The following is a 13,717-nucleotide window of genomic DNA, read 5'->3' as shown; positions in this document are numbered from 1 at the left end:
GGTCACTCTGGCTGAGCACCAGAGATCCTGTGTAGACATGGGAGAAACTTCCAGAAGGACAACCATCACTGCAACACTGCACCGATCTGGGCTTTATGGCAGAGTGGCCAGGCGGAAGCCTCTCCTCAGTGAAAGACACATGAAAGCCTGCTTGGAGTTTGCAAAAAAGCACCTAAAGGACTCTCAGACTGTGAGAAACAAGATTCTGTGGTCTGATGAAACTAAGATTGAACTGTTTGGCTTCCGTCTGGCCACTCTGCTATATATCCCACATCGGTGGAGTGTTGCAGTCATAGTTGTCCTTCTGGAAGTTTCTCCCATCTCCACACAGGATCTCTGGAGCTCAGCCAGAGTGACCATCGGGTTCTTGGTCACCGCTCTTACCAAGGCCCTTCTCCCCCGATTGCTCAGTTTGGCTGGGCGGCCAGCTCTAGGAAGAGTCTTGGTTGATCCAAATTCCTTCCATTTAAGAATTATGGAGGCCACTGTGCTCTTGGGAACCTTCAATGCAGCAGAATTTTTTTTGTAGGCTTCCCCAGATCTGTGCCTCGACACAATCCTGTCTCTGAGCTCTGCAGACAGTTCCTTCAACCTCATGGCTTGGTTTTTGCTCTGATATATATTGTCAGCTGTGAGACCTTATACACAGGTGTGTGCCTTTCCAAATCATGTCCAATCAATTGAATTTACCACAGATTGACTCCAATCAAGGTGTAGAAACATCTCAAAGATGATCAAGAGAAATGGGAGGCACCTGAGCTAAATTTCAAGTGTCATAGCAAAGGGTCTGAATACTTATGTCAATGTGATATTTCAGTTTTTTCTTTTTAATAAATTTGCAAAACTTTCTAAAATCCTGTTTTCTCTTTGTCATTATGGGGTATTGAATGTAGATTGATGAGGGAAAAAATGAATTTAAACTATTTCAGCATAAGGCTGCAACATAACAAAATGTGAAAAGGTGAAGGGGTCTGAATGCTTTCTGAATGCACTGTAAATAGCAAAGGCATTAATAAACTGGACAAAGCAAAGCTCAGTATCCCGATATTTTAACTTTGGTATTATGGTTTGTGCTGGAGATGGGAACGCCAAGTACGTCAACCTGATCTGCAATTATCAATACCGCTTGCTTTCGCCCATAATAATCACAAGACAAGCTTTGCAAAATAAGAAGTCATAATTTTAAGCTACATTTTTAAGAAGGAAACTGGAGTACATCTAAAACACAAATAAATATACAACTGGAGAGTTCATGTTCATAGAACACATTAAGCGACGCAGTGTTCAAGTATATACCTCAATTTAAATAAAATAATGATTTTAAAGATCATTCCAAAAAATTCGGGAAATTTAGTGCTTTTGAAGCAGTTGTTGTTTTATTTTTAACACCACCTCATTTAACATGTACAAGTACTGCTAAACTGGAGATTTTTGGAAGTGACAAGAAGATGTTTGTGTTCTGCAGTGTTCAAGTATACAATTCAATTTAAATAAAATAAAGATTGCAAAAGTCATACAAAAAAAAAAAATTCAGGGTTTTGCCGCCATTTTCGCCATGTCTATTACACCACCCTATCTGGCACATTGCATTAGTTATTCATGCCTGTTGTTAGTGTCCTTTATGACATCCTAAAAACAGCAAGTTTCCTGTTTGTAATGATTTTCAATTTTTATTGACTGCCAGACAAGCAGACCAACAAAATACTCTCTGAGCATGTGCGATCGGGACGGATTCAGGGACAAAAGGAATGTAAAACAGCAGGTTTGTTTTCTGATTTGTGTTCAAAATACAACATTCAATTTGACAGATGGACAGACGGACATAAACTAATTGCTTAACCTCGATTTTTGCTTTGTGTGTGTGGGGAAATAATATCACGACCACTTTAAAAAAACTGATCGTCCATTAGAAGGTGTCATCCTGCCAGTGTGAACAGTCCACGTGTAACGAGTGGTCAAACCTTTTTTTGTTTTTTTTCCAAGAGATGGATTTTGTGAATGTTTCACTCAGAGCAAAGTGTGATTATTTCAGGCATGTGGTTAATTTACATGCACTGAACTCGTCGATACAAATATGGTTTTAACAGAAGCACGTTTTGCAAACCAAACCTTTCTAGCAATAATTATTGCCAAACTTTTCTTTTTTTAATACAGAATCGAGGCTCGTGTAAGAGCTAACACATTGAACATGAAAAGATGCACAGACACATAGAACATGCTATGAAGTGAGCGGGAGACAAGAGGGGGAGAGGGGGAAGTACATAAGCACAACAACAGAGAAGAGAACAGGGACGTCGGTAGATCTGTGGAAGGGGGAGGAAGGAGGGGGTTTATCCTCGAGTATTAATGTACTGTACTTATTGCACATCACTGTGTTGCTCATATGAAGTCATGTAACGCAATAGCAAGGGAACTTGCTTATGTAGCGGTTCCCGCTGAATGTACACAATCGCCTTGCACCTGCCAGGACGCGGCCAGGGCGCGATCGCCATGCCGGGCTCGTCCGGACGGGCCCAGACGTGCCTCTCCTGGGCATGCCCGGACTCGCTGTTCCCGGGCACGCCCGAACCTCCCGGGCACGCCCGGTCTCGTCTTTCCCGGGCATGCCCGCTCTCGCCTTTCCAGGGCTCGCCCAGAGCGCCCAGCCTCGACTTGCCAGGCCGCGTCCAGGACGCCCGGGCATGTCCAGACTCGCCTTTCCAGGGCTCGCCCAGAGCGTCCGGGCATGCCCGCTCTCGCCTTTCCAGGGCTCGCCCAGAGCGCTCGGGCACGCCCAGCCTCGACTTGCCAGGCCGCGTCCAGGACGCCCGGGCATGTCCAGACTCGCCTTTCCAGGACTCGCCCTTGACACCCGGGCATGCCCGGTCTCGGTTTTCCCGGGCAAACGCCTCGCCCCGGCATAAATGTGTATATATATTGCTGCCCGATAAACGGGCTTGTCAGAATACCTGAGCTGTTTTGTTTCAATAAAGCAACTCGGACGAATTCCGTCTTTGGTCGCGTCAATTCTTTCGACTCGCGTTGGAGCGCAGCTCCTTCACTTATTTAACAAATGCTGATAGATGAAAGTTCAACCATGTGTTTGGTTTGCACACTTCACACAGGTTTATGTTCACAAATGTTTAATGGACAAATGTATGTGTTTAGGTAAAGTGGGAGTGAATAAGGTTCTCCCAACTAAGAACGAATGGATCTTCACCAAAATGGAATAAATTCCTCCTAATCACAAACCCAACCTACCTGTCCATCAAGTCTGTCCGAATTGGTTCACAATGTTTTGAGATACCGTGCTACATGTTATTTTGGCCCTATCAATGGTGAAGAATCACTTAAAAATTCTACTATCCATGTCCGTATCTTCACCAAATTCTAATCATTTCGTCCTTGTCACACACCCAACCTCTCCACCTGATTTTGTCCGAATCCGGCAACAACTTTTTGAAATATCCTGTTCACAAACAGAGAGGGGTGAAAACACAATAAAAAGGAAACCATTATGCGGCAGCACCTTGGCCAAATTAAAAATCCATGCCTTAAATTACCACCGGGAAAGCAATAGGAAATCACCAAATGTAATCCTTGCAATGAGACCATCATAATCATCATCATTTGACGGCCGTTTCCATGTTTGCACATGTGTAAACCATGATTCACCTAATGGCTGCTTCACCAAAAGGCATATTTGAGGCATGTTTTTTGTGGCCGGATGCTCTTCCTGACGCCACCACAGAATCAGCTGTGGATCTAGCTTTTGTTTAAATATACCGTGCAAGGCAGCAGGAGGATTTGCAATCAGTTTGCTTCTCCTAGGACCTAGGTGGACTGCCTACCAAGGCTAAAGAGCTCCTCCTACCCTGGTTGGATTGGTCAGTGTCACAGCAAGTCCTCACAATGTAGGGCCATGTACACTACACCTCTTCGAAGGTACCAACCTACTCAGATCCTCCAGACATTCAGCCAGTGCCCTCAAGAGCACTGTTACCATTGTGCACAACTGGGAGGTAATCTGAAAGTCTTGACAAGGGGAGACGGAGAGGTTATGTACCAGAAGGAAGGGCTTACACACTCAGCCTTCTTTGCACTCGCAGAGCTATCCGGTGGCCGTAGCTAAAAGGAACGAGTGGTAAACCACATCGCACCTTATTACAGCACTAGACGCATACACCTGCCCTGTGGGGGGGGGGGGGGGGGGGGGGGGGGGGGGAAACAAAAAAACACCAAGACCAGCAACACACAATCCTGTTATCGGGCAGACCACTAAAACGACTCGTACTTTTACCTCATGAGATTAATTATTTTCACGAGGATCCAGGTACTTCAAAAGACACTGCATTTTAACCAACTGACAATTCAAATAAGGGTTGAAGAGCATAACTGCACAATTTCAAAAGAAAGCAGGCTTGAGTTGTAAATGCTATGATCTGCCAAGTGACTGATCAATAATTCAACAACCAACAAGGCCATATTACTGATGGAGTAACTGAATATGCAGCATCCTCCGAACCTCAGCAACCTTCTTTCCATGCTCAACCTTTCTGAACCAGTAAAAAAAAAAAAAAAAAAAAAAAAAACTAAATTAAATATTACAAGAATTTCTTTAATTTTTCTTTTTTTTCAGCATAATACAAAGTTAGGTTTTTGTTACCTTGGAGACATGATAGAGGCACCTGGAGGAGCAGAATTTGCCGTTGGATCAAGAAACATTCCATAATCTGTAAAAGCTAAAGTTTAAAAAGCCTGTATCAGTAGGGCTCGACATTAAGGGTTGCGCGGCTATCTTGGGATAGGTCAATTTTATCACCCCAAAGTTTAATAAATTTGACATATCGTAACCTCGATGAATGTATGGAGACGAAAGGTCTGAAGGTGAATATCGGAAAAACAAAGGTGATGGCAAGTGGTAAGGTGGAAAGAACTGGGAAGTGGCCATGTGCTTTGTGCAGGAAGGGTGTCGGAGTGAACTCAATTCAATGTACAATGTGCGCTGAGTGGGTTCATCAAAAATGTAGTGGTTTGAAAGGGTCATTAACCAGTGTGGCAGCTACATTCAAGTGTAAGGTGTGCACAGAGGGAGCTGCAGATGGAGGAAATGTTGAGTTGGATCTTGGAGACGACGTGAAGCTGGAAGGTATGAAAACATTTTGTTACCTAGGAGACATGCTGAATGGAGAAGGTGGATCAGACTCGGCAACGGTTGCTAGAGTGAGATGTGCATGGAAGAAGTTTCGGGAACTGAGTGGCGTGCTGACAAGGAGGCGAGTGTCGTTGAAGCTGAAGGGAAAGGTGTATGCTGCATGTGTGAGAAGTGTTATGATTTATGGGAGCGAGACATGGGTAATGAACGTAGAGCAGCAACAAAGGCTGGAAAGGGTGGAAATGCGAATGGTTCAGTGGATGTGTGGAGTATCGTTGAGAGAGAGGAAGACAAATGATGAATTGCGAAAGATGATGGGAATAGAGCCTGTGATGGATGCTGTGAAGAGAAACAGTTTGAGATGGTTTGGTCATGTGTTGAGGAAGGATGAAAGTGACTGGTTGAGAAGAGTGATGGAAATGAATGTGGAAGGAAGTAGAGGACGGGGAAGACCGAGAAAGACTTGGCTAAAGATGGTCGAAGAAGAAATGCGGGCAAGGGGGTTAACAAGGAGAGATGCAGAAAATAGGGCAAAATGGAGAAGATTGTCATGGGGACCGCAGGGCTAACCCCTGCTCTTGCAGGGAAAATGGCCTTTAAAATGCCTGTTGTTGTTGTTGTTGTTGGTGTAACCTCTATGTTCTGTTCTGTGTAAAGCCAGCGTTTAGCAGAGACTACAAGCATCTTTTAGAACCAACCGGCGAAAACTTCAAAGAAATATAATGGTATCGCCCCACATACACATATACAGACTTGGCATTTAATATGGAATATTTTTTTTGGGGGGTGAACTTACTTTTCAAGATGACTTAGAACCAAAAGTTCATTGGAATTATGTTGAAAGTATTCTAGATTTTGTTAATGTGACCTTTAAAAGAAACAAAAACCACATTTGACATTTCGAAACAAGTAAATTGATCCTTGAAAGTGATGTAAACTGATATCGAACTCAATTCACGGACAGTACTGTGTTAAACTTCTGTGCGTTTTCCAGAAGTATCTCTTTATTTTGCACATTAGCCAAAAATTTTTTTAACAAAAACAAAAGTTAAATTACGACTGGGATGACGGACAGTAAAATTACAGTTCAGTACTTCGTGTAACCCCCACGAGCATGCAGGAGAGCACGTACACGTTGAGGCATTCTGTTCACAAGATTTGCCAAGGTTTGGACAGGAATCGCTTGCCATGCAGTGACAACAGCCTGCTGCAATTCACGCACAGAGGTCGGCTGCTGGTCCAAGTGGTCGATTTGACGCGTTAATTCTGCCCACAAGTTCTCTATCGGATTCATATACGGGGAGATGGCAGGCCACTCCATATGCTCTACACCACGGTGAGCAAGAAAGTGTTGGATCATGCAAGCACGATGAGGCCGTGCATTGTCATCTTGGAAGACAAAGTTTCCTCAAAAGGCTGCATGAGCAAATGGAAGCAATGTTTCTTCCAGAATGGCCCTGTACTTGAACTGGTTCAGGTTTCCATTCAGAACAACCAGGTCAGTTTTGCCCCCTGCATGAAAAGCAGCCCAAACGGTCACCCCACCACCTCCAGCTTGGACTCTTGGCACTATACAATCTTTGTTGCAGGCTTCATGCACTTGTCTGCGCACTCGGACGCGGCTATCTTGACGATAGACCAGAAATCTAGACTCGTCACTGAAGATCACGTGATTCCAGTGTCCTGGCTGCCATTGACGGTGCTCTCAGGCCCACTGCAATCGGCGCTGGCGGTGTTCTCTGGTCAGGCGTGGCTTTCTCAGGGGACGCCTGGCACGATAGCCTGCTTGAACCAGTCGTTGGTTGACTAGCCTTCTGGATACAGGCACATTTGTCAGTTGCTGCCACTCAGCCCTAAGCCGATTACCTGACTTGGTACGGCCATTGCGGACTAACCGGTGCAGCTGGCGATCATCCCTCCTTGTGGTTCTGCGGGGACGTCCTGACCTCGGTATTGGAGTAGGGACACCCTTCTGAGCATTTCGTTTCAGGATCTTTGACACCTGACCTTGAGTGATGCCATACTGCCGAGCAATAGCACGCTGTTTCATGCCGTAATTTCGTAAAGCCACCACTCCATGACAAACAGCATTGTCGAGTTGACGGACCGTCTCCAGAGGAAGCGGCAATAACTTTTGGAGACGTGCAGCAGTTGTTTCCCACTAAGACAGAACGCAACAACCCTTGAAAACCCGACTGTGAAGCCAATCATCAAATGCACCTGTCCGTACATTTTGCCACGCCACCTGTGATATAATCCTTTTGTTGACTTCTTGCTGCGACAGACAATCAGTGCCATGGTTCTTTTAACAAATAAATCACCAAAGTGTAAAAGAAACTCACCAGATTGATATACGTACTGAGTTAAGAAAGTAAACCCAAGTCAAGAAAAATATATATATTCCATATTAAATGCCAAGTCTGTAGTTGGACAGGTACAATCATCGACGCTAAAGGTAAAACCTAAACAGGTTCAATAGTTGACGCTACAGGTAAAACCTACCTATCACATGGGCAGGCTGGGACAAAGGTTAATGTTGAGCCCTGACCAAACAGGTAATGACGTATGGAAGTGAATCGTGGGTACTGCAGATAGAAGATGTAAAAATAATGGAAAGAACAGACAGGAGAATAAAACGATGGATGAATGGATTGGCTCTGAAAGAAATAATTCGGAGCTCAGAAATCAAGAAGAGATTAAAATCAATATTCGTGAAGAATTTAGGAATAGAAGACTTGGTTCGTATGGTCCTGTGCAATGATGGTCAGAAGATAAAGTTGCGAAGAAAGAAATATAACTCGTAACTTTGTATCGTCCAAGTTTATGTGTCATTGTGATTGAATGATTGTGTGACTAATTTGGTATGTTCATTCATGACAGATACCTGATGGCATGAGCTACATTCCAGCCAACAAATGTTGCCAACTGTACTGTATTATTGCTTCGACATATTATTGTTAATTTTTTTTTTTTTGCATACAGAGTCAAGGCTCGTGTAAGTGCTAACACATTACACACGAAAACATGCATGGACCCATAAAACATACAACAAGTAAAGGGAGCGGGAGAAGAGGGGGAGAGAGAGGAAAACATACAAGCACAACAACAGTAGAGAACAGGGACGTCGGTAGATCTGTGGAAGGGAACGGGCTGGAGGGAGGAGGGAGGGGGAGGGGTACACGGTATAAAGCAAATGAACACTACTAGGAATAAAATGAACACTACTACAAATATTTCTTAACTACCATATTTCAGATGAGACCGTAAAAAGATTTCCAGAGTGAAAACGTAAACGCACATGAATCTGTGGCCCAGACCGAGAATACAAGTTCACGTATATGTATTTCTGGAGCCTGGTCCTACCAGAGGCTGAGTTGTCACAAGCGCCTCAAATTTAGCAAGACTTTGCCATGGTTTGGGCACCATGATTGACTGAACCTTCATGGGTTTGGCCCATTTTGTTTTTGAAAACTTGCAGATCCATCTTAGTATCGGCAAAACAGATAATGCATGGAAAGTCCAATCAATTTTTAAAAACCGAATGTTTTGGGTGCAGGTATAATAGGTTTCCTTATTACCTCTGCTACCAAAGGTGCATGGAGGTTATGTTTTCACTCCTGTCTGTTTGTCTGTCTGCCTGTGAACAAGATATCTCAAAAAGTTGTGGATTGATTTTGATGAAATTTGGTGGAGAGGATTGGTATGTGACAGGGACAAACTGTTGAGATTTTGGTGAAGATCCGGATCCGGCTAGTATAATTCTTAAGTGATTCCTCATGATTGAGAGATCGGGCAAAAAGCGATATACAACATGATATTGTTACGTTTGTGAGGGTAAATAATGAAATACCTTAGTCTAGAAAGAATCGTGTAGATTAGAATGCTCTGTATGCCACGAAGAAGCCATCTCGATGTACGTAAGTAGGCCGTCTGTCTGGGGTAAGAGTGTTTGCATGTCGCCAAAAGGGGCATGGCTCTGATATTCGATGGCTTAACGATCAATTCACCAGGGTGTAATTTGCGTCCTGTGGTCTTCCCTTTTTTTTGTTAGTTTTTTTTTATACAGAATCGAGACTTGTGAAAACAAGCAGACACATAAAACATACAATGAAGGGAGCGGGAGACAAGAGGGGGAGGGAGAGGGAAGCACACAAACACAACAGCAGATAACAAGGACGTCGGTCGATCTGTGGAAGGGGGAGGGCTGGAGAGGAGGGAAGGGTACACGGTATAAAGCAAATGAACACTACCAGGAATTTCAGGAAAGAAGTTGGGGATTGAAAGAGGGGGATTTGGGGTGTTTTAACAGGCATAGAAAAGATCAAGGTTTTGGATGGAGGAAGACAAGAGATGGTGGTGAACAGCTGTTTTAAAGATCTGGAGGGAGGAGAGGGATTGAAGAGGGTGGGAATTTGTTCCAGAGGCAGGAGAAAAGAGGAATGAAAGAGTGATGGTGAGCAGAGAGTCATGATTTTGGCAGTTTCACCAAAAGAGAGTTGCTGGCAGATCTTGTGCATCCTGCAGCAATATTTGGGGGACAGAGCACAGACAGAGCAAAGGGGGGGGGGGGGGCAAGGACGGAAAGGAGTCGGTAGCAGACAGAAAGACCACCAACTTACCTGCGGTGAGAAAGAGAAAGACCCTCAGAATCAGCTGAATGCTTTGGTTTCAACCGCGTGAAGCCGAGCTAGGTGCGAGGCAGGAGCACCGGGTCCAGAGGGGAGAGCAGCATTCCATTGAGCTGCGGATGAAAGTTTTGTATGTGGTGAGGAGCTCAGAAGTGCCCAGAAAGGACTTCACATGACGGAGCATGCCCAGTCGGGGACTCGCTTTGGAGGCCAGCTTGGAAATATGGTTTTCCCAGGAAAGATGATGGCAGATAGTGAGACCCAAAAGCTTGAGTGACAGAACTTCTTCAAGAGGATTGTTCAGAAAGTAGATGGGAGGGTTTTCCGAACAGTCTTTTCGGAGAGGCAAAGTGTGAGATTTGTCAGGATTGAAAGACATGTTCCACTTGTTTGACCATTTTGTGATTTTGTCCAGCTGTGCAGAGATTGAAGAGGCTGCAGCCTGCCTATCTGATAGTTGAGAGCTGGAGCGGCAGAGAGTGGAGTCATTAGCAAAAAGACCGGCTTCCGAGAGTCGGAGATCATTCATTAATGAAGTTATTGAGATCATTAATGAAGACCAGAAAAAGCAAAGGGCCCAGAACACTGCCTTGAGGAACTCCAGGCTGAACAGGACGAGGAGAAGGGAGAATTCCATTCAGGGCCACATGTTGACGGCGACCGATGAGGAAGTCCGCAAGCCATGCGTGGAGGTTTCCATGGATACAATAAGAGGAGAGTTTGATGAGCAGGGCGGGGTGCCAGACCGTATCGAAGGCACGTGATACGTCAAGGGACACAGCTCCGATTTCCTGTTTGGCATTGAGGCCCTCCATCCATTGTTGAGACAGCAGAAGCAGCATGTCCAGAGTAGAAAGACCTGGTATGAATCCAAATTGATGATCCGAGATCAAGCCATTGGAGAAGAGGAAGGATTTCATGTCAGAAGCGATGATGGATTCCATGACCTTGCTGATTATTGGGAGCAGGCTGATTGGTCTGAAGTTGCAAGGATCTGTTTTAGCATATTTTTTGTGTAAAGCGGTAATGTTAGCTGATTTCCAAGCAGAATGCAGATGACCTTGAGCAAAAGAGAGGGTGAAGAGAACAGACAGAGGGTGAGATCGAGCGACAGAGCTGGATTTTGGGACCTGTGGGCTGATGCCGTCTGGTCCAGTTGCAGAATCAGAATCGAGGTTTGACAGAAACTTCTCCACCTTGTCAGGAGAGAAGGACACAGATTCCAGGAGCAGCTGAGTTCGACTGGGTAAGGTGGGTACAGAGAGAGATGGGTTTGGGACACAAGATTTTGAGGGAAACACAGAGTTGAGGCATTCGGCTTTTTCACATGCAGTGTCAGCTGTGTAGCCATTTGAGGTAAGCGACAGGATGGAAGGGGAACAAACACCAAAACCAGATTTAACCAGATGCCACCAGGATTTGGGGGAGGCAGACAGGTTTGAGAGTTCATTCTTGAGTGTGGAGAGATATTGTTTCCTGCCTCTCCTGAGGGTAGACACACACTTGTTCCGAGCTTTGTGAAAGGAACTGAGATTGCCTTCAGTTGGATTAGTCTTCCATGAGGCGAAGGCAAGTTGTTTCATGGCAACTGCCTCACCACAAGCTTCAGTGTACCATGGATGGGAGGAAGGGTACGACAACTGAAGACGAGATGGGATAAATCTGTGCATGAGAGAGAGCAGTTTACTTTGTAAGAATTCCCAGGAAAAGTTGATGTCAGAGGCAGTAGAGATGGGAGACCAGTTCAGATGATTGATGGCTGCTTGAAGACCATGCCAGTCGGCCTGAGTGAAATGAAAAACATGAAGGCTCAATAAAACAACGATAGCACTGTAATGGGACTCATGCGCTCACACCGCCACCAGAAACAGCATTTGCTGATCGGCAAGAGAACGACATCATCCGAACATTCCCGCACAGAGATTAGACTCCGCCCCCCCGACGACTCGTAACGAGGCCACACCCCGGCCTTCATGATTGGTGGAGGATCGATGGGATGATTGAGTAGCGCTCGATGATTGGACAGAGTGTGACGTCAGCGTGGAATATTTGAGAGCTGAAGGAAAAAAAGACTCGCCATCTTTATCCCTCTCTCTTCTGGTGCTGGCTGCATGGAGGACGGTCGCTCCTCTTGTGAGCGCTCATGCAGAGAACCTTTGGAACATTGTGGAGTTTTTGCAATGTCGGAGGAGGGGGTATTGTTGATTGTGGTGTTTTTCGGGGGAGGAGAGAGCCGCGTCTCTCTTGGTGGTGAAAGCGAGGAAGGGCCGGTTGGCTGTTTGTTCACACCTCGGCGTTTTCGGCGCCATTTGTTGGTGTGCTTCCCGCGCGGTGGTTTGGAGGTGACGAACGCCAAGCACCCTCGTTGAGACCGAAGTTGAGTGCCGGCCAGCAGAAGCAATATTTATTTTTACTTTACTTTTTCCCTTGTTTGTATACGAGTGAGTGGAGACGTCTCAAGTTAGAATTTAGTTTTACCTCACATTCATTTTAATTGTTTGAATTTATTTTTATTAAATCATTATCTTACTACAATTCACCAAATGTCCGTCTGTCCGTTTGAAGGTACCACAAAAACGGCTCAACCGATCGCAACAATATTTTGGGTGGGTATTCCTGGGACCCTTGGGAGTAAAATAGGCTATATTGTTTTTCCAATTTTTCCAAGTTTTCCAATTTTCGGGTTTTTCCAAACATGGTGGAATAATATTTACCGATATGAACAGTGATGTAGCTTTTAGTGAAATTCTACAAATACTGTTTAGATTTTGATGACAATTATGAACCTGCCACGAATGCGGAAGTGGACAGATGACGGCAATGCGCGGGTTTGATATTATCCAAATTCAACTGTCATTCAATCGTCAATATATATATGGCGTCAGGAAGGGCATCCGGCCATAAAAACATTGCCTCAAACAGGGAACCATGATTGTCATGGGGCCCGCAAGGCTAACCCCCGCCCTAGTGGGGAAAAATGGCCTTAAAACGATCATTCATTCATTCATTCATTCAATCGTAATGTTAAATCGTTAAATGTTAATCGTGTTAATCGTTTTGTTAAAGTATCAATTGATGTTTGGAATTGAGTGAATACAATTACGATTTTGAATTCATAATTGTATTCACCCAACCATAAGGAACTTCACATCAGGATTTAAATATTTGTTTATGTCACGAATGTTGTTAAAAGTTTATTTATTATATTAATGTTATTTCATTTGTGATTGGAGTTATGCTGTTTAGAATGAAAAAAAGAGATATCGAGTTCAAGTGAATGACGAAATGCCGTGACGGTTTCTACTTTCTAAACGTGAATTCACAGATCGCCATATGCAGATTCGCTATTGACTGGGTATGGAACAAAAGTACCCGTTTGTTTGCCAACGGGTACGTTTTTCATGGAAATCCTTCACGAACTTGCTGTCCATGTCTGACGTGTGACTGAAGGTGCTACAGGAATGTGGAATTTATTGGTTTCATGCTTTAGCATTCGCCGTTTCTGCATTATCTGCTTGCTTCTGGCCTCCCACCCTTGCGTAGCACGGGTACCTCACTAATTTTTTTGAATTTCACTTTTCTTGTTTTGTTTCGTTTCTTCGTTTGTGGGTATGGATTAACCCCGTGTGATCCCGATTTGATAAGGCGTCGGGCCTTTGGGCCTTTTCCGTGCGTGCCAAAGACAATCCCACCAAGGTTCAAAATACGCCTAGGAGTTAAAGCTCGTTACGGCTATCCAGTCAGCTCGGGGATCTTAATCCCTGGCGACGTGACAATATTTATAAAAGTTGTGGATGAGTTAAAACTAAACTTGTGAATGAGCTGGTAAGGTGACAAGAACAAGCAGATTAGATTTTGGTTCAGGTCCGAATCCAGAACTGGCCTATCAGTGGGATACAAAACAAACTGTTCAGCCTGGTGGAGGTATGCACTCTACCAGTGCCATTCTAGTTCC

General features: G+C 44.6%; 1 protein-coding gene across 1 annotated transcript in view; it reads right to left on the bottom strand.

Moving 5' to 3' along the window:
* Window positions 1-13,717, bottom strand: part of LOC137421144 (guanine nucleotide-binding protein subunit alpha-11) — a 105,032-nt gene that overhangs the window by 38,509 nt on the left and 52,806 nt on the right.

This window comes from Myxine glutinosa, chromosome 2 (assembly GCF_964187855.1).
Source record: "Myxine glutinosa chromosome 2, kmMyxGlut1.1, whole genome shotgun sequence".
Lineage (NCBI taxonomy): Eukaryota > Metazoa > Chordata > Myxini > Myxiniformes > Myxinidae > Myxine > Myxine glutinosa.
Note: the sequence above shows the minus strand (reverse complement) of the source record. Positions and strands in the feature narration are given on the sequence as shown.